We start from the raw sequence: 19413 nt of genomic DNA on the forward strand, positions 1-19413 counted from the left end.
CAAGATATGATTCAGACTCGGATTTCAGCGGCTTAAGCGATACAACAGATTACGCATGAATTGAAACAGATGGTCGGAGTATGGAGGCAGATAGCGAAAACGAAATTGAAGAAGATATTGAAGAAGAAATTGAAGCTATTAAGCGAATAGCTATTGATGCTATTCGGCCATAAAATGGTTGTACCTAATGAAGTGGCCCATAGCATGGCTGCCTTATTAGCATCGCCGGTAAAATGTGGGGACCAGACGATCAGGACTTTCGCATCTTGTCACACTGGAGCAACTTAAATCCGTCCATTGGTAAGTGTTTGTTTCGCATTAAATGTGGGTATCTAGTTTCAAATGTACATACAGCTAGCGTAAAAAGCATGTTAGCATCGATTAGAGTAGCATGTTAGCATCGATTAGCTGGCAGTCATGCTGCGACCAAATATGTCTGATAGCACATAAGTCAACAACATCAACACAACTCACCTTTGTGATTTCGTTGACTTAATCGTTGCAAATGCATCTGCAGGTTATCCATACATCTCTGTGCCATGTCTATCTTAGCATCGCCGGTAAAATGTGCAGACACTCTGGCAAATTCAATGGGAGTCTGGCGGTAGAATTCTTGCCTGTTAGTGTTGTTAAACCCTCCGACAACACACCGACGAGGCAAGATGTCTCCAAGGTTCCAAAAAATAGTCGAAAAAACGGAAAATAACAGAGCTGAGACCCGGTGTTTGTAATGTGAAAATGAAAATGCCGGGTGTATTACCTCGGTGACATCACGTTCTGACGTCATCGCTAAAACACCGATAAACAGAAAGGTGTTTAATTTGCCAAAATTCACCCATTTAGAGTTCGGAAATCGGTTAAAAAAATACATGGTCTTTTTTCTGCAACATCAAGGTATATATTGACGCTTGCATAGGTTTGGTGATAATGTTCCCCTTTAAAGAAACTGGGCAGTGTATATTTACACAACAGAGATGTCTGCGCTCAGGAGTGTATAGGCTAATGAGCATCTATTTGAAAGAATGTTCCAGGAAGGTTGTGTTTATTCCAACAGGGAATAACATTGTGCGGATGAGTTTACCCCTCAGTGTGTTGTTGCGAAAGGCTTCCTCAGAGGGTCTTAGGTCAGAAGACATGTGGATGACAAGCATTGTATACAGGTATAGGACTGATTTAGACCTCAACCTGGAAGGCTTTGAGTTCTGTGAGGAAGGTAATGTGACGTCGGCTGGCGGGACCGCACGGCGAGTGTAAGACGTCGTCAATAAAAACAGGGCAAAGTTTGAAGTGGACTGTCCTCGATTAGAGCGTGCGCAGGAGATGGTGGACCGGTTCGATAATGTCAATGACGATGCGTGGGGGGATCTTTGTCCTGAACAGCAAATCGAACACATGGAATGTTTAGAAGAGAGGCGGCGACAGCAGCATATGGAAATTAGGGAAGAGCAGCTAGTTGAATTGGAGGAAACTGTCCCTGATTTGTTTGTTGGTGATGAACAAGTAGCTCAATTTGAGAGAAACACCAACATTTAGGTTTCAGGTGAATCTTTGACTGATTCTTTTATTGAAACAAAGGCCAACACCCATTCAGCCTACAGCTGTCTTCTCTAACTCTTTGTGAATTACATTTATGATTCCTGCTAAGGTGAGAGTTTAAACATCTTATAAGTCAATCTCAACAGTACAGTTACAATCCATCCATCGCCCGGAGAATACAGTGACTTGAACGAATGACAGATTTCACTGGTTTGTGCATGACATTTTCATGGAACCCAGCATTCATGATGTTGAAGCCTGAGGTCTGCCTATATGAGAACGCTCTAAATTTGGTGTTGTGTGTGCTCAGCTGAACATGAGCTAATCAGGTATGTTGCAAACTACTTCATGATAAAAACACAGGACCTTGCTATTATTTATTTCCCGGTTTATGTATAAAGGTAAGAAGTAAAGTCAAAAGAAGGCTTGTTTCCACGCTGTTTCGAACAGGAGACCTTTCGCGTGTGAGGCGAATGTGATAACCACTACACCATGGAAACTGCTGCAAGAACACACCTTTGTCAAGACTTAAAAGTTGATATTCGGCCGATGGAAAACATGTGGCTCGCAAGTCTCATTGCTGTTATTAGCTGCATTGCATTTCTTGCCTTTTGTGGATGTTGCTATATCCCTTGTGCACGTAGAATGAGTTCCACTTCGTAGCAGTTCAAACGCTCTTCCTCTTAATCTAGTTCATGAACAAACATTGTTATGCAGGCATTGGTGGTTCAGTGGTAGAATTCTCGCTTGCCATGCGGGAGACCCGGGTCCGATTCCCGGCCAATGCATCTGTTGCTTTTTTTAGATTTTAAATAATATTCATAAGGGACAAAAGCAATGTTTGTGACAACCGCAAGACACAGGCATTCCACTCAAAAGGCATATTGGTCTCACCGAAGACTGAAGCAGAGTACTCCAAGTTACTCCCATCCAAAGACAATGACATTGGGCCATCGTAACAAGAGATTTTCTAATAATAGGGGGAGTAATGAATCACATGTAAAAGTCAGTCTCTGTGGCGCAATTGGTCAGCGCGCTCGGCTGTTAATTGAGAGGATGGTGGTTCAAGCCCACCCAGGGATGTCACTTTGCCACGAACACAGTTTGAGGGATTTCTTGTACAGCCCATGTGCTTTTCTAAATATAGACAATAGTTTCGAGATAAAGCGTGTGCCACGTTTGCAACCATGCTTGTTTAAAATACTGATAATCAATGCTCTCCCCTCAAATTGGCTATCCGTTGAGTATAGGTTTGTAGGCATCAAGTTGAAATCCATGATGTTCCAGGTGCTGTAGCTGTCAGTCAAGATGCCTGTTTGTTAAACGGGAGATGTTTGGCTGAAATCCTGTCAGTGTCTTGGTGTTTTTTCTGTATCACTTTCTCAGTTTGTTCTCAAACCACGTGAATGTGGGCCTAACTTCTATTCGTTTTGAATGAAATCCCAATGGATCCACAGAGTTTGATGTTGACTACAATTTCTTAATAAGAAATGCCATTTTAAATGTGGACAAAACCAGCACTCAGAAATACACACGACTTCAGTTGGGTTCCAAATCACTTTGTTACTAGTAGTCTGTCTGGATACTAACCAGAGTAAGCCCTTTTAGGCTTAAGACAGCAGAGTGGCTCAGCGGGAGCGTGCTGGGCCCATAACCCAGAGGTCGATGGATCGAAACCATCCTCTGCTAAGGTTTAGGTTTCAGGTGAATCTTTGACTGATTCTTTTATTGAAACAAAGGCCAACACCCATTCAGCCCACAGCTGTCTTCTCTAACTCTTTGGGAATTACATTTATGATTCCTGCTAAGGTGAGAGTTTAAACATCTTATAAGTCAATCTCAACAGTACAGTTACAATCCATCCAACGCCCGGAGAATACAGTGACTTGAACGAATGACAGATTTCACTGGTTTGTGCATGACATTTCCATGGAACCCAGCATTCATAATGTTGAAGCCTGAGGTCTGCCTATATGAGAACCCTCTAAATTTTGTGTTGTGTGTGTTCAGCTGAACATGAGCTGATCAGGTATGTTGCAAACTACTTCATGATAAAAACACAAGACCTTGCTATTATTTATTTCCCGGTTTATGTATAAAGGTAAGAAGTAAAGTCAAAACAAGGCTTGTTTCCACCCTGTTTCGAACAGGGGACCTTTCGCGTGTGAGGCGAATGTGATAACCACTACACCATGGAAACTGCTGCAAGAACGCACCTTTGTCAAGACTAACAAGTTGATATTCGGCCGATGGAAATCATGTGGCTCGCATGTCTCATTGTTGTTATTAGCTGCACTGCATTTCTTGCCTTTTGTGGATGTTGTTATATCCCTTGTGCACGTAGAATGTGTTCCACTTCGTAGCATTTCAAACGCTCTTCCTTTAACCGAGTTCATGAACGATCAATGTTATGCAGCCATTGGTGGTTCAGTGGTAGAATTCTCGCTTACCATGCGGGAGACCCGGGTCCGATTCCCGGCCAATGAATCTGTTGCTTCTTTTAGATTTTAAATAATATTCATAAGGGACAAAAGCAATGTTTGTGACAACCGCAAGACACAGGCATTCCACTCAGAAGGCATATTGGACTCACCAAAGACTGAAGCAGAGTACTCCAAGTTACTCCCATCCAAAGACAATTACATTGGGCCATCGTAACAAGAGATTTTCTAATAATTGGGGGAGTAATGAATCAAAATTAGAAGTCAGTCTCTGTGGCGCAATTGGTCAGCGCGCTCGGCTGTTAACTGAGAGGATGGTGGTTCAAGCCCACCCAGGGACGACACTTTACCACGAGCACAGTTTGAGGGTTTTCTTGTACAGCCCGTGTCATTCTCTAAATTGGTACAATAGTTTCGAGATAAAACGTGAGCCACGTTTGCAACCGTGCTTGTTTAAAATACTGATAATCAATTTTCTCCACTCAAATTGGCTATCCGTTGAGTATAGGGTTTTAGGCATCAAGTTGAAATCCATGATGTTCCAGGCGCTGTAGCTGTCAGTCAAGATGCCTGTTTGTTAAACGGGAGATGTTTGGCTGAAATCCTGTCAGTGTCTTGGTGTTTTTTCTGTATCACTTTCTCAGTTTGTTCTCAAACCACGTGAATGTAGGCCTAACTTCTATTCGTTTTGAATGAAATCCCAATGGATCCACAGAGTTTGATGTTGACTACAATTTCTTAATAAGAAATGCCATTTTAAATGTGGACAAAACCAGCACTCAGAAATAAACACGACTTCAGTTGGGTTCCAAATCACTTTTTTACTAGTAGTTTGTCTGGATACTAACCAGAGTAAGCCCTATTAGGTTTAAGACAGCAGAGTGGCTCAGCGGGAGCGTGCTGGGCCCATAACCCAGAGGTCGATGGATCGAAACCATCCTCTGCTAAGGTTTAGGTTTCAGGTGAATCTTTGACTGATTCTTTTATTGAAACAAAGGCCAACACCCATTCAGCCCACAGCTGTCTTCTCTAACTCTTTGGGAATTACATTTATGATTCCTGCTAAGGTGAGAGTTTAAACATCTTATAAGTCAATCTCAACAGTACAGTTACAATCCATCCAACGCCCGGAGAATACAGTGACTTGAACGAATGACAGATTTCACTGGTTTGTGCATGACATTTCCATGGAACCCAGCATTCATAATGTTGAAGCCTGAGGTCTGCCTATATGAGAACCCTCTAAATTTTGTGTTGTGTGTGTTCAGCTGAACATGAGCTGATCAGGTATGTTGCAAACTACTTCATGATAAAAACACAAGACCTTGCTATTATTTATTTCCCGGTTTATGTATAAAGGTAAGAAGTAAAGTCAAAACAAGGCTTGTTTCCACCCTGTTTCGAACAGGGGACCTTTCGCGTGTGAGGCGAATGTGATAACCACTACACCATGGAAACTGCTGCAAGAACGCACCTTTGTCAAGACTAACAAGTTGATATTCGGCCGATGGAAATCATGTGGCTCGCATGTCTCATTGTTGTTATTAGCTGCACTGCATTTCTTGCCTTTTGTGGATGTTGTTATATCCCTTGTGCACGTAGAATGTGTTCCACTTCGTAGCATTTCAAACGCTCTTCCTTTAACCGAGTTCATGAACAATCAATGTTATGCAGCCATTGGTGGTTCAGTGGTAGAATTCTCGCTTACCATGCGGGAGACCCGGGTCCGATTCCCGGCCAATGAATCTGTTGCTTCTTTTAGATTTTAAATAATATTCATAAGGGACAAAAGCAATGTTTGTGACAACCGCAATACACAGGCATTCCACTCAGAAGGCATATTGGACTCACCAAAGACTGAAGCAGAGTACTCCAAGTTACTCCCATCCAAAGACAATTACATTGGGCCATCGTAACAAGAGATTTTCTAATAATTGGGGGAGTAATGAATCAAAATTAGAAGTCAGTCTCTGTGGCGCAATTGGTCAGCGCGCTCGGCTGTTAACTGAGAGGATGGTGGTTCAAGCCCACCCAGGGACGACACTTTACCACGAGCACAGTTTGAGGGTTTTCTTGTACAGCCCGTGTCATTCTCTAAATTGGTACAATAGTTTCGAGATAAAACGTGAGCCACGTTTGCAACCGTGCTTGTTTAAAATACTGATAATCAATTTTCTCCACTCAAATTGGCTATCCGTTGAGTATAGGGTTTTAGGCATCAAGTTGAAATCCATGATGTTCCAGGCGCTGTAGCTGTCAGTCAAGATGCCTGTTTGTTAAACGGGAGATGTTTGGCTGAAATCCTGTCAGTGTCTTGGTGTTTTTTCTGTATCACTTTCTCAGTTTGTTCTCAAACCACGTGAATGTAGGCCTAACTTCTATTCGTTTTGAATGAAATCCCAATGGATCCACAGAGTTTGATGTTGACTACAATTTCTTAATAAGAAATGCCATTTTAAATGTGGACAAAACCAGCACTCAGAAATAAACACGACTTCAGTTGGGTTCCAAATCACTTTTTTACTAGTAGTTTGTCTGGATACTAACCAGAGTAAGCCCTATTAGGTTTAAGACAGCAGAGTGGCGCAGCGGTAGCGTGCTGGGCCCTTAACCCAGAGGTCGATGGATCGAGGCCATCCTCTGCTAAGGTTTAGGTTTCAGGTGAATCTTTGACTGATTCTTGTATTGAAACAAAGGCCAACACCCATTCAGCCCACAGCTGTCTTCTCTAACTCTTTGGGATTTACATTTATGATTCCTGCTAAGGTGAGAGTTTAAACATCTTATAAGTCAATCTCAACAGTACAGTTACAATCCATCCAACGCCCGGAGAATACAGTGACTTGAACGAATGACAGATTTCACTGGTTTGTGCATGACATTTTCATGGAACCCAGCATTCATGATGTTGAAGCCTGAGGTCTGCCTATATGAGAACCCTCTAAATTTGGTGTTGTGTGTGCTCAGCTGAACTTGAGCTGATCAGGTATGTTGCAAACTGCTTCATGATAAAATCACAGGACCTTGCTATTATTTATTTCCCGGTTTATGTATAAAGGTAAGAAGTAAAGTCAAAAGAAGGCTTCTTTCCACCCTGTTTCAAACAGGGGACCTTTCGCGTGTGAGGCGAATGTGATAACCACTACACCACGGAAACTGCTGCAAGAACACACTTTTGTCAAGACTTACAAGTTGATATTCGGCCGATGGAAAACATGTGGCTCGCAAGTCTTATTGCTGCATTTAGATGCATTGAATTTTTTGCCTTTAGTGGATGTTGTTATATCCCTTGTGCACGTAGAATGTGTTCCACTTCGTAGCATGTTTTGTCCATCGCAGCCGCATTTCAAACGTTCTTCCTCTTAACCGAGTTCATGAATCTATTTTACTCCATAGGCTTTGGTGGTTCAGCAGTAAGAACTCTTACCTGTTGCACGGGAGACCTGGTTCCGATTCCCGGCCAATATTACCTGTTCCTTTTATTATATTTCAACTAATATTCGTAAGGTACAAAAGCTATGTTTATGACAACCGCAGGACACAGGCATTTCACCCAAAAGGCATATTGGACTCACCGAAGGGTGAATCAATGTACTTCTCGTTGCGCACATCCAAAGACAATAACATCGGGCCCTTGTAACATCACCAGTCTCTGTGGCGCCATCGGCCAGCGCGTTTGGCTATTAACTGAGAGGATGGTGATTGAAGACCTTCGAGGGCCGTGTTTTGACACAAGCACGGGGGATCGACGGTTTTCTTGTACGGTCCCATCTCGTTCTCTAAAATTGCAAAATTGTATCTAGTTAAAATGTGTACCCCATTTGCAGCGTAACCTTCAAGCCATCCTTCTTTAAACTAGTGTAAATTACTTATTATCAATGCTATCGCCTCAAATTGGCTATCATTAATTGAATGTAGGGTTATAGGCATCGAGTTGGGTGGTGTGAGTCAAAAAGTAATCATGATTCATATGTGTGGGTTTTTGGTAAACCCCCAGAAGGAGACCCTCGTCCTTTGTAATGTGGACATTAAAGGCGACTTCTTTGTCATCCTTAAACGTGAACTTGACATTTTTGTCCAGTGAGGTAATGTGCTCGGTGAAGGCTTGCTCTTCTTGGCTTCTGATTTTAACTCGTGGGTCTTCCACATAATGGTACAAATTACTTGGTGCTGTTCCCTAAAATGGCTCAGAGCTGTATTTTCCATGTCCTCCATATAAATGTTTGTCACATTTGGGCATACCGGTGAACCCATGACACAACAGTGTTTTTGTCAGCATAAAGTTCCCATGAATTTGAAGTATGTAGTGTTAAGGCAAAGTTCTATTAACAGCTGCATCTGTTTTGGGTTTAGTGTGGATCTATCCTGCAATATGTGATTACGCAGTTATCTTTCCTCCACAGTCTCTACTGTATCCTGGGTTGGAATACAGCTGCACAGTGAAGTGACTTTGAAATAAATCAAAGTTTCATTATGATCCAGTTATTGGTCTCTGACATTTGCCAAAAAGTCCATGGAGTTATGGACATGATGTGGAGTTGTGCTTACCAACAGGATATGGCTGGACAATTAATTGAATTTTAATGTTGATTTTGTTTTCTCACGAGTATAAATATATAATATTAGTGAAAAAGTATTGAACCCGCAACGTGCAAGCAAATCCCTGAGCTTGTAACGATAAAACAGACAAGTAAGAGTATGAGAAAAAAAAAAAGACTTAGTCTACTAGAAGTTTGGGATTTCAACATGGTTGCTACTTTTTATCTGACACAGCGCTAGCATGCCTAAGCACAAATTACCAAAATTGACAGAAAAAATAAGGCTATATGATTTCTACATTGATGTAACTAGGGGAGAGACCATAGAATGTCCCAATAAAATGGAAACTGCTGTTATAAATGCAGTGTATCACAGAAATTGACATACATCTGAGTGAAATTCTGTCATTGTGAGGTGAAGGAACATTTTGGCCATGGAGACCAGCTGCTGGGTGTCTGCCACACCGGAGTCGGTTTGGAGGGACTGGAGGAGATGCGGATGAGGGGACAGGGCTGCGGAGCTAGCACTGAGCGCTGGGACGGAGAGGTGTCGCGGTGTCTTGGCTGGGTGAGCAGGTGTCGGACACCTCAGTCACCTTCGACGTATCCTCGCTCATCCATTCGGACTGAACACTGGCAGAGAGTGGAGTCGGCTGTCTTGGTTGCTTTGTTGGGTCTGCTCCTGTCTCTGGCCCTCCTCCCTCCACCCCATCTTTTTTGTAAGGGGCGCTGGAAGCCGGCAAACCCGTCAGCGATCCTGTTCTGTCTCCCTGTAATGTTTGTCTGATCTTGAATGGGATTGTGCTGAAAATTTTTATTTTCCTGAAGGAACTCTCCTGACGGAATAAATAAAGTACTATCTGATCTAATCTAACCTAATTTGTATGGGGAAATGATTGGTCCGGGCCACTCATTCTCATTGTAGCCCATTGGGTTGAGTTTTTCCTTGCCCTGATGTGGGATCTGAGCTGATGATGTTGTGGCTTGTGCAGCCCTTTGAGACACCCGTGATTTAGGACTATATAAATGAACTTTGATTGATTGATTGAAAGCCCCGAAACACGTGATCACCCTGTCCTGAACTAAACAATGTCGAGACGGCCACTTGAAACACTGACTAAACTACAAAGCTAAAGTACACCCGAAACAGAAAATCATTGAAAAAGCACAACATTAGAGAGAGCCTTCACTACTTACAGCCAAATTTGTGCCCCTTTGGTTTCTGTTAGGTTGTTTTTCCTGATTCTGTCGCCGTGACCAGATAAACTGTAGGAACTTTTTGTGAAGCCCTGGCAAAGTTCAACCCTTTTACTAACATCTCTTTTTCTGGTTGGGTAAGATTTCTGCTGGACACATTCCTTAAACATCTCTTGTGTTATTCATTATCAGTTAAGTTCCCAGTTTTTTGTTTCTATAAGTGAGTACTTGTGATGTGGAGGTGTTATTACTCAACTGATCAATTAATCCAAATGTATTTATTACCTATTAATCACAAATGTCTTAAAGGGCTTCACAAACTCACAATGACATCGTCTGACCTAAAGCCATATCCAAATCACATTACTAAATTGTAATCACTGAAATGTTCTTGTTTGTCTCACTTTGGATTTGTTGTGTTGTACAAGTTGGGCTTTGGTTTTGAAATCCATTACCTTTTCACAGATCTCTAGAGGCAGGATTTTGTTTTTGGTAATTTGATGAATAATCCATCAGGTTTTAACCCACATCATGTTAATATATTTACTGTACAAAATATTTGGAAAGGATTTGAACCTTTCACTGTAAAACTTTGAGATATCCTTGTTTGACTTTGACTATCCGTCAGAAGGAACAAGAAACAATTATACAAACAATACAACTAATCTAGGAACCGGAGCTACACAATTTTTATGGTCTTTGCTGGTTGACTACATTTATGCTTTTCAATTTGTTTAGTCTGGAGTTAGAAGAAACTTTCCTCCATCGAGAGGGAAGTGTGGTCGTCATCTCTTTGAGTGAATGAGTGTGTGTGTGTGCGTGCGTGCGTGTGTGTGCAAACACTACTCCCATCCATGACCCTCCTTTTGCAGACAGCGTCGCATTGTTTCTGAGCCAAAGGCACCACAACGGCCCTCCCAAAAACACCCCAGAACATCCTCTTCTCCCAAGGTGGCTACAATAAAGCAGAAAATCTTAACTTTCGGATGAGGAGAGTGGGGGATTTTTTTCCCAGCGTGCAAATAATTGGCCAAAGAGCTTTACTAATTGGACTCTTTTGAGCATTGTAAAAATAAGAATGATAGGGGAAGAGAATGGACTGTGATGCAATATCAACTTTTTTTTCTTACTGTTAAATGGTCTTTATTGATCTCCAAAAAAACAACAAAATAATTTTGTTGCTCGTAGGGATGGGAAATGATAAGGTTTTTCCGGTTCTGATTCCACTTTCAATTCTGCTCAACGATCCGGTTTCTTCACGGTTCTCTTATTGATTTTTATTTGAAAAAATACAGAGAAAAGGTGGATTAGCCTCAGTTTTGTTTCAGTTTAACGGGAACATTACCTTAAAAAGCCTACAGTGATATCACGTTTGCAGCATATAAGAAAAATAGGTATTTAAAAAAAAAAATAAATGTAAGAAATACCTATTCTTCTGTAGAATTTAACAAAATAAATAATGTGGAAATTACACAAGAATGTTACATTTAGTAACGTGGTATTAACTTATTACATGCAAAGTGAGATGTGTCAAGCCTGGATTGGTTATGATTTTGATGATTGTGGCTTATAGTTTATGAAAACCTTGAGTTGAAAATCAATCAAAATGTGTAAGCCAAGATCATCAAAATGCAACCACCCCCTAGGGGGGGTTGCCCACATATGCGGTCCTCTCTAAGGTTTCTCATAGTCACTGTCACCGACGTCCCACTGGGGTGAGTTTTTTCTTGCCCTTATGTGGGCCCTACTGAGGATGTTGTTGTGGTTTGTGCAGCCCTTTGAGACACTTGTGATTTAGGGCTATATAAATAAACATTGATTGATTGATTGATTGATTGATTGACATACTGTACCTCACGTTGCATGTAATGAGTTAATATCACATATTAGTTCCACATTTGAAGTTAATTGCTAACATGAATGGACTTGTACACAATATTCTACTTGTCACCTATATAATATAAGGACTGAGAGAAAATTTGATAGGAGGAAAAGATGCAACTTTTCCCTGACTACAATTGACCGAAAATTAGGAGTGTTTACTGTAGCAAATAAATGCAAGCTTTTGGCCACACACTTAGTCGCTGCTCTGTGACATTTGTCCAGCGGTAGACGTGAACGACAGTGAGTAGTGCCCGCCTCTGAGCTAGTCAGTATATGTCTGAGGTCATGCACAAGGAAATGAGAAGGCATTCATTCCAATTTCACAGATAATATCACAAACATGATAGGCATTGAGTTGTATTCTGATGACCTGCTCGTAGAGCTGGCTGATATACCGAGTTTGTAAGGTATATCGATATATTTTTAAACAAGGTTATGAATTAAAAAAATATCTCAATATCGATATAATTTATTTCACGTTTAAATGACCAAATGCAAATTTCTTCATTCTACCCCGCTTCCCACTCCCTCTGAACACTCCATGGGCTATTAAACCTCTACCCTTCCTAATTCCAAGACGCGCTTGCCCTCTCCCACCCACTGCACTGACCCACGACAACAACACACAAGCAAATAATCGCTACGTAGCTTAACTCTTCGCTACTTTTTAAACAAGTAGCCATTTCCGTAGCTTAACTATTTTTAGATCCATGTAGTGGTTAGCTAAGCCAGTGGTTCTCAAATGGGGGTACGCGTACCCTTGGGGGTATGTGAGATTTTTTTTAAATATTCTACAAATAGCAACAATTCAGAAATCCTTTATAAATATATTTATTGAATGATACTCAACAAAATATGAATGTAAGTTCATCAACTGTGAAAAGAAATGCAACAATGCAATATTCAGTGTTGACAGCTAAATTTTTTTGTGGACATGTTCCATAAATATTGATGTTAAAGATTTCTTTTTTTTGTGAAGAAATGTTTAGAATTAAGTTCATGAATCCAGATGGATCTCTATTACAATCCCCAAAGAGGGCACTTTAAGTTGATGATTACTTCTATGTGTAGAAGTAATTTAGAATTGGATCACATCTTTATTTTTCAACAAGTTTTTATTTATTTATTTTTTTTCAAATACTTCAAGAAAGACTACTAAAAATGAGCAATATTTTGCACTCTTATACCATTTAAAAAATCAGAAACTGATGACATAGTGCTGTATTTTACTTCAATATCTCTTTTTTTTCAACCAAAAATGCTTTGCTCTGATTATGGGGTACTTGAATTAAAAAAATGTTCACAGGGGGTACATCACTGAAAAAAGGTTGAGAACCACTGAGCTAAGCTATATGCTCCAAAAGAAGAGAGAGGGAGGAGAGAAAATAAGAAGTGGATGAGTGTAACTCCACGGGCAGCGGACAACATATACGGGAAAATCAAAGATGATTGGTTGGTTTACGTATAAGTACATCCATGATTGGTTGGTTAGTTTACTATGATGAGTCACGATTGGTTGAGATCAGGGCAAAACATTATGAACAAGCCAATCAGAGGCAAGATAGGAGCAGGTCATCGAACCATGAAGATAAATCACAACAGACACGCACCACCCAAATGACGACAAGAGAGTCGGAGAGGAGAAGAGGGAATATTCAAGCAGACAATTTATATATTAAAAAAAATAGTGGAAGACGGCAGAGAGATTATCTTCCTCTTCCCTGTGGGGAAACCAACAAAGCGTCTACTAGACCGCGTTTGGACAAACGGAAGCGTCTGGATAAAACAATGCCCTAATCAAAACTGCTCTCGACATGGAAGACACATTTAAGAACACACATGAACCCCCCAACAGGACATTGTCCTGGACCTACGGCCCCTGGACCCTGACTACTAGGATTTTTGAGTTTCAAACGTTAGCAGGTATGCTTCTGGCTCCGTTGTGGCGGTGGTTCGAATTTAAGCCACTATGCGACAGGTTTGTTCACCTCATCAAAGTCCTAGACCCCAGGTACCAGTTGCAAAGTCGGGCACATTTCGCACAAGAAATTCTCAATGAAGTCAGGTCACTTACTTCGCGCTGATCACAGACATGTGGTCTAGTAGGACCACACAACCGTACATGTGTGACAGTCCATTACATCGTCAACTGCAAATTAAAAAGGGCCTGCCTACAAATTTAGTTTTTTATCTGCGTTTGATACATTATGTATTATTTGCACAGATATGTTATCTATTTTACGTAGAAAGAACATTTTTCTATTTTATGTATACATTCTTTACAGTTTGTTTTCTGTGCTGTTAATAACCATTTTGACTAACTGGGTAAATAAAAGTGCCACTCACTGTTTACATTACAGTTGTCATTCACTTCAATTTCAGCGACTTACTCTCAAAAAAAAATATCTTTGTATGTATTTTTTCACCAGAAAGTATATCGAGATGTATATTGAATATCGAGTGTAAGTATAAATATATCGAGAAATACTTTTTTGTCCGTATCGCCCAGCCCTACATGCTTGCATCACCACTGCCTTGTAAAGTTCGGCGTTTAGAGTAATATATCAGGACATAATGTGCAGATGAAACGCAAAACATTTGAATATCGTGCAGGTTTGTTTTAACCAGCATTTAGATTTACAAGGTAAAACTAATACATGACATAGGTTCATAACCTGCAACTCGAGATATTATAAGCCGTTGTTGGATATAATTTAAATGATTAGGGCTCACAGTTTATAAAAAAAACTAGAAATGTTGTGTTTTCACCAACTGTAAAGCATGTTTATCCTAAATCCTAACAAGAGCTTGACATAGCTCCCTTTGCATGTAAAGAGTTTATATCACATTTTAGTTTCACATTCGAAATTGAATTGCTGACAATAATGGACTTTGACACAACATTAAACATTTTTAAGTTTCACCTGTACATTCTTGTCATCCTGCAAGATTTTTTTAATATATACTTTGTCAATTATCCTGCGATACTGCAACTTTTAAATATATTCAAATTCATTGGGATGCACTTGTATTAATTTCTGTTGTGAAGATATGATGTTGGTGTGATATTTAAACAAGTTAACAATAACCTTTTTTGCAGCTTCCTGTGCACACCTCCTGTAGTTATAAAAATGCTACTAATAATAATACTATATTTTTCTAATTTAGTAGTCAAAAACCATGCGTTTGAAGTATGTAATTTTAGAAATAGTTAACATTTATATTTATATGGAAAAAGAAATTGCAAATGTATTTGTAAAAGAGGCATATATATATATATATATATATGTGTGTATATATGTATATATATATATATACGTATATATATATATGTATATGTATATATATGTGTATATATATATATATATCGCAACTCCAAAGGCCAAAGGGAATAAGCGGTAGAAATGGATATATATATATATATCCATGCGATATATATATATATATATGTATATATATATATATATATATATATATATATATATATATATATATATACATATATATAGATAGATAGACACAGAGAGAGACAGAGAGAGAGAACATACAGTATACTGTATATATATATATTGTTTTCCTCATCAGTCTTTGTAGTAATTAAAAAAATTAAAAATAAATACAAAGCATATTTCCGAGTGTTTTCAGAATGTTTTGTTATTTACAAATGCATAAACTAGAATACTGATGTTACAATTACTACTGTACAATCGATTTCAATTAGAAATGTATGTCTATAAATGTATTTATAAGAAAATGTGTTTTTGTAATACTCAGATTGTTTAGACATGTACTTGTCAAAAATGGCGACAAGCTGTAATGTGCTTCGAACTTTTTAGAAAATGGTGTAGATCACAACACTGTACCCCACCCTGTATCCTCTTATCATTATTTATATGTACAAACCCCGTTTCCGCCCTGCGATGAGGTGGCGACTTGTCCAGGGTGTACCCCACCTTCCGCCCGATTGTAGCTGAGGAGCCCCACCAGCGCCCCCCGCAACCCCAAAGGGAATAAGCGGTAAAAAATGGATGGATGGATGGATGGAAACCCCGTTTCCATAAGAATTGGGAAATTGTGTTAGTTGTAAATATAAATGGAATACAATGACTTGCAAATAATTTTCAACCCATATTCAGTTGAATATGATACAAAGACAACACATTTGATGTTAAAACTGATAAACATTTTTTTTTTTGCAAATAATCATTAACTTTTGAATTTGATGCCAGCCACGTGACAAAGAAGCTGGGAAAGGTGGCAATACATACAGATAAAGTTGAGGAATGCTCATTGAACACTTATTTGGAACATCCCGCAGGTGTGCAGGCTAATTGGGAACGGGCAGGTGCCATGATTGGGTATAAAAATAGCTTCCCAAAAAATGCTCAGTCTTTCACAAGAAAGGATGGGGCGAGGTACACCCCTTTGTCCACAACTGCGTGAGCAAATAGTCGAACAGTTTTAGAACAACATTTCTCAAAGTGCAATTGCAAGAAATTTAGGGATTTGAACATCTACACTCCATAATATCATCAAAAGGTTCAGAGAATCTAGAGAAATCGCTCCATGTAAGCGGCATGGCATTAAACCAACATTGAATGACCGTGACCTTTGATCAGATGGCACTGTATCAAAAACCGACATCAATGTCTAAAGGATATCATCACATGGGCTCAGGAACACTTCAGAAGACCACTGTCACTAAATACAGTTTGTCGCTACATCTGTAAGTGCAAGTTAAAGCTCCACTATGCAAAGCGAAAGCCATTTATCAACAACATCCAGAAACGCCGCCGGCTTCTCTGGGCCCAAGATCATCTATGATGGACTGACGCAGAGTGGAAAAGTGTTCTGTGGTCTGACTGGGCCCAAGATCATCTATGATGGACTGACGCAAAGTGGAAAAGTGTTCTGTGGTCTGATGAGTCCACATTTCAAATAGTTTTTGGAAATATTCGACATCGTGTCATCCGGACCAAAGGGGAAGCAAACAATCCAGACTGTTATCGATGCAAAGTTCAAAAGCCAGCATCTGTGATGGTATGGTGGTGCATTGGTGCCCAGGGTATGGGTAACTTTCACATCTGTGAAGGCACCATTAATGCTGAAAGGTACATACGGGTTTTGAAACAACATATGCTGCCATCTAAGTGCCGTCTTTTTCATGGACGCCCCTGCTTATTTCAGCATGACAATGCCAAGCCACATTCAGCACGTGTTACAACAGCGTGGCTTTGTAAAAAAAAGATTGCGGGTACTCTCCTGGCCCGCCTGCAGTCCAGACCTGTCTTCCATCAAAAATGTGTAGCGGATCATGAAGCGTAAAATATGACAGCGGAGACCCCGGACTGTTGAACGACTGAAGCTGTACATAAAACAAGAATGGGAAATAATTCCACTTTCAAAGCTTCAACAATTAGTTTCCTCAGTTCCCAAACGTTTATTGAGTGTTGTTAAAAGAAAAGGTGATGTAACACAGTGGTGAACATGCTATTTCCCAACTACTTTGGCACGTGTTGCAGCCATGAAATTCTAAGTTAATTATTATTTGCAAAAAAATATAAAGTTTATGAGTTTGAACATCGAATATCTTGTCTTTGTAGTGCATTCAATTGAATATGGGTTGAAAAGGATCTGCAAATCATTGTATTCCGTTTATATTTACATCTAACACAATTTCTCAACTCATATGGAAACGGGTTTGTATCATTACTGTTGTTCAACAAAACAATACCATTTTCACAATCTTAGCTGTGTTTTTTACTTTGAACTAATTATACACGCTGATATAAGGATCACTATGATGATCAACAATGAACCAAGTGAGGCCAACCGACATCCATCCATCAATTTTCTACCGCTTATTCCCTTTGGGATCACGGGGGGCGCTGGTGCCTATCTCATTTACAATCAGGCGGAATGTGGGGTACACCCTGGACAATTCGCCACCTCATCGCAGGGCCAACACAGATAGACAGACAACATTCACACTCACATTCACACACTAGGGCCAATTTAGTGTTGCCATATAAAATATAAAGTATGTTGAGTCTTCTCTCAGTGTGTGGTGGTCACACTTGATCCTCTGACAGCAGGAAGGCAAGTCCAGAGAAGTACAAGAGAAGTAAAGCAGTGACACAAGAACCATTGAGGCGCATCGTACAGCGTGAAGACGCGGGAAGTGACAGCGCTGGTCAATGATGCCATTCAAGGTCTGCAATGATTGTGACCCACTTCCCCTCCACTTCATTTCAATTCTTCATTTCGCATCCCCGCCTTTCTCTCACAACATCAAGTCGGATTAACGGTGTGTGTAATTGTGTGTGTGTCTTTCTGACAAACTGAAGGCGACAAAGGAAGGTTAAATGTGAATGTGCATGTTTCATTCAATGCTTGAGGCTGGATTTCCAGATTCCAGTGCTGCTTTCTTAAGCTTTAGCCTCTAAAAGTCTTATTCTGCTAATCATATTATGCCTGTACTGGCTCAACTGCAGTGGCTTCCTGTGCACTTAAGATGCGACTTTAAGGTTTTTCTACTTATGTTTAAAGTACTGAATGGTCTAGCTCCATCCTATCTTGCTGATTGCATTGTACCATATGTCCCGGCCAGATATCTGCATTCAAAGAACTCTGGTCTATTAGTAATTCCCAGAGCCCCCCAAAATTCTGCAGGCTTTAGAGCGTTTTCTGTTCGGGCTCCAGTACTCTGTAATGCCTTACAGTTAGAGATGATACCTCAGTAGAAGCATTTAAGTATTATTTTAAAACTCATTTTTATACTCAAGCATTTAAATAGACCCCTTTTTAGACAATACTCTTTTCTGCTCAGCCCCTCTCTCCTGCGTGGAGAGGTAACCTCTCCACGCAAGAGAGGGGGGCTGTAACCTGACCACAAATCAGCCTCCACGGAGGAGACGCAAGCTCTTCAAAGTCGGGGCCCAGGATTGATCACTCCTCTTTATATCATTTGGTGACGTCTCTGCGCTGCTGACTTGTCTCCATTCAAGATGATCCCCTACCGGCCTCCCAATGGACTGGACTCTCACATTATGAAGTCAAGGCCCGGGGTGAACCACCCCTTATGCATCAGATAGTGACGTCTCAGCGCACCAAATAGTTTACATGTAAAAGGATCCCGGATGTCCCCACTATGAAATGGACTTTCACATTATGTATCCACTCGGCATCCATTGCACCGGTCACCCAAAGGAGTGGGGGGTGCCGACGTCTGCGGCCCCTTCCAGGGTCCTATGTTGTTCCTATTGTATTGACATTTTTTCTTGCCCTGATGTATGATCTGAGCCAATGATGTCGTTATGGCGTGTGCAGCCCTTTGAGACATTTGTGATTAAGTGCTATATAAATCAACTTTGACTGATTGATTGATTGATCTTTGGGTGGTTTGGCCTATTCCTCTTTACAGCGCCTCTCAAGCTCTATCAGGTTGGATAGGAAGTGTAACTGTTGCGACTAATAATTATAATTTGTTTTATTTCTCTAAAAACAGAATAAGTTAAGTTCACAAAAGGGAATTTAAATCAAAATGTATAAAAGTTCATAAGAAGGCTTTATTTAAGTTACTATGGTTAAAAATGTAATTTCATGCCTTTTTGTTGGGTTTGTGGGCATGTGTTTGTTTTGAAGTGTCTCGATTGGTCTGTGAACGGATATAAGGAAGCTACTTCCGGGTATGAGGAAAATCTGTTTGATGCAATGAGAAGGGATAAAGAGAGCGACTGATGGTTATAAGGACTAAAAAGTGTCACAAGAACTTTCAGCGTTTGGGGCACAAGAGCCAGAAGATCACAATTTCCTCC

The 19413-nt window shown here is 40.3% G+C and overlaps 9 non-coding genes across 9 annotated transcripts; 6 read left to right on the forward strand and 3 right to left on the reverse strand.

The window, feature by feature from the left end:
- Positions 1-1963: 1963 nt before the first annotated feature.
- Positions 1964-2036, reverse strand: trnav-cac (transfer RNA valine (anticodon CAC)). Its single transcript has one exon. It is a non-coding gene; the product is annotated as a tRNA-Val (tRNA).
- A 217-nt stretch (positions 2037-2253) lies between these two features.
- Positions 2254-2324, forward strand: trnag-gcc (transfer RNA glycine (anticodon GCC)). Its single transcript has one exon. It is a non-coding gene; the product is annotated as a tRNA-Gly (tRNA).
- A 221-nt stretch (positions 2325-2545) lies between these two features.
- Positions 2546-2619, forward strand: trnan-guu (transfer RNA asparagine (anticodon GUU)). The gene has a single exon. It is a non-coding gene; the product is annotated as a tRNA-Asn (tRNA).
- Positions 2620-3663: 1044 nt separating this feature from the next.
- On the reverse strand, positions 3664-3736 carry trnav-cac (transfer RNA valine (anticodon CAC)). Its single transcript has one exon. It is a non-coding gene; the product is annotated as a tRNA-Val (tRNA).
- Positions 3737-3952: 216 nt separating this feature from the next.
- Positions 3953-4023, forward strand: trnag-acc (transfer RNA glycine (anticodon ACC)). Its single transcript has one exon. It is a non-coding gene; the product is annotated as a tRNA-Gly (tRNA).
- A 221-nt stretch (positions 4024-4244) lies between these two features.
- Positions 4245-4318, forward strand: trnan-guu (transfer RNA asparagine (anticodon GUU)). The gene has a single exon. It is a non-coding gene; the product is annotated as a tRNA-Asn (tRNA).
- Positions 4319-5362: 1044 nt separating this feature from the next.
- Positions 5363-5435, reverse strand: trnav-cac (transfer RNA valine (anticodon CAC)). Its single transcript has one exon. It is a non-coding gene; the product is annotated as a tRNA-Val (tRNA).
- A 216-nt stretch (positions 5436-5651) lies between these two features.
- trnag-acc (transfer RNA glycine (anticodon ACC)) lies at positions 5652-5722 on the forward strand. Its single transcript has one exon. It is a non-coding gene; the product is annotated as a tRNA-Gly (tRNA).
- A 221-nt stretch (positions 5723-5943) lies between these two features.
- trnan-guu (transfer RNA asparagine (anticodon GUU)) lies at positions 5944-6017 on the forward strand. Its single transcript has one exon. It is a non-coding gene; the product is annotated as a tRNA-Asn (tRNA).
- The last annotated feature ends 13396 nt before the right edge of the window (positions 6018-19413 follow it).

The sequence above is a fragment of the Nerophis ophidion genome, linkage group LG01 (genome assembly GCF_033978795.1).
Source record: "Nerophis ophidion isolate RoL-2023_Sa linkage group LG01, RoL_Noph_v1.0, whole genome shotgun sequence".
In the NCBI taxonomy this organism is placed as follows: Eukaryota; Metazoa; Chordata; class Actinopteri; order Syngnathiformes; family Syngnathidae; genus Nerophis; species Nerophis ophidion.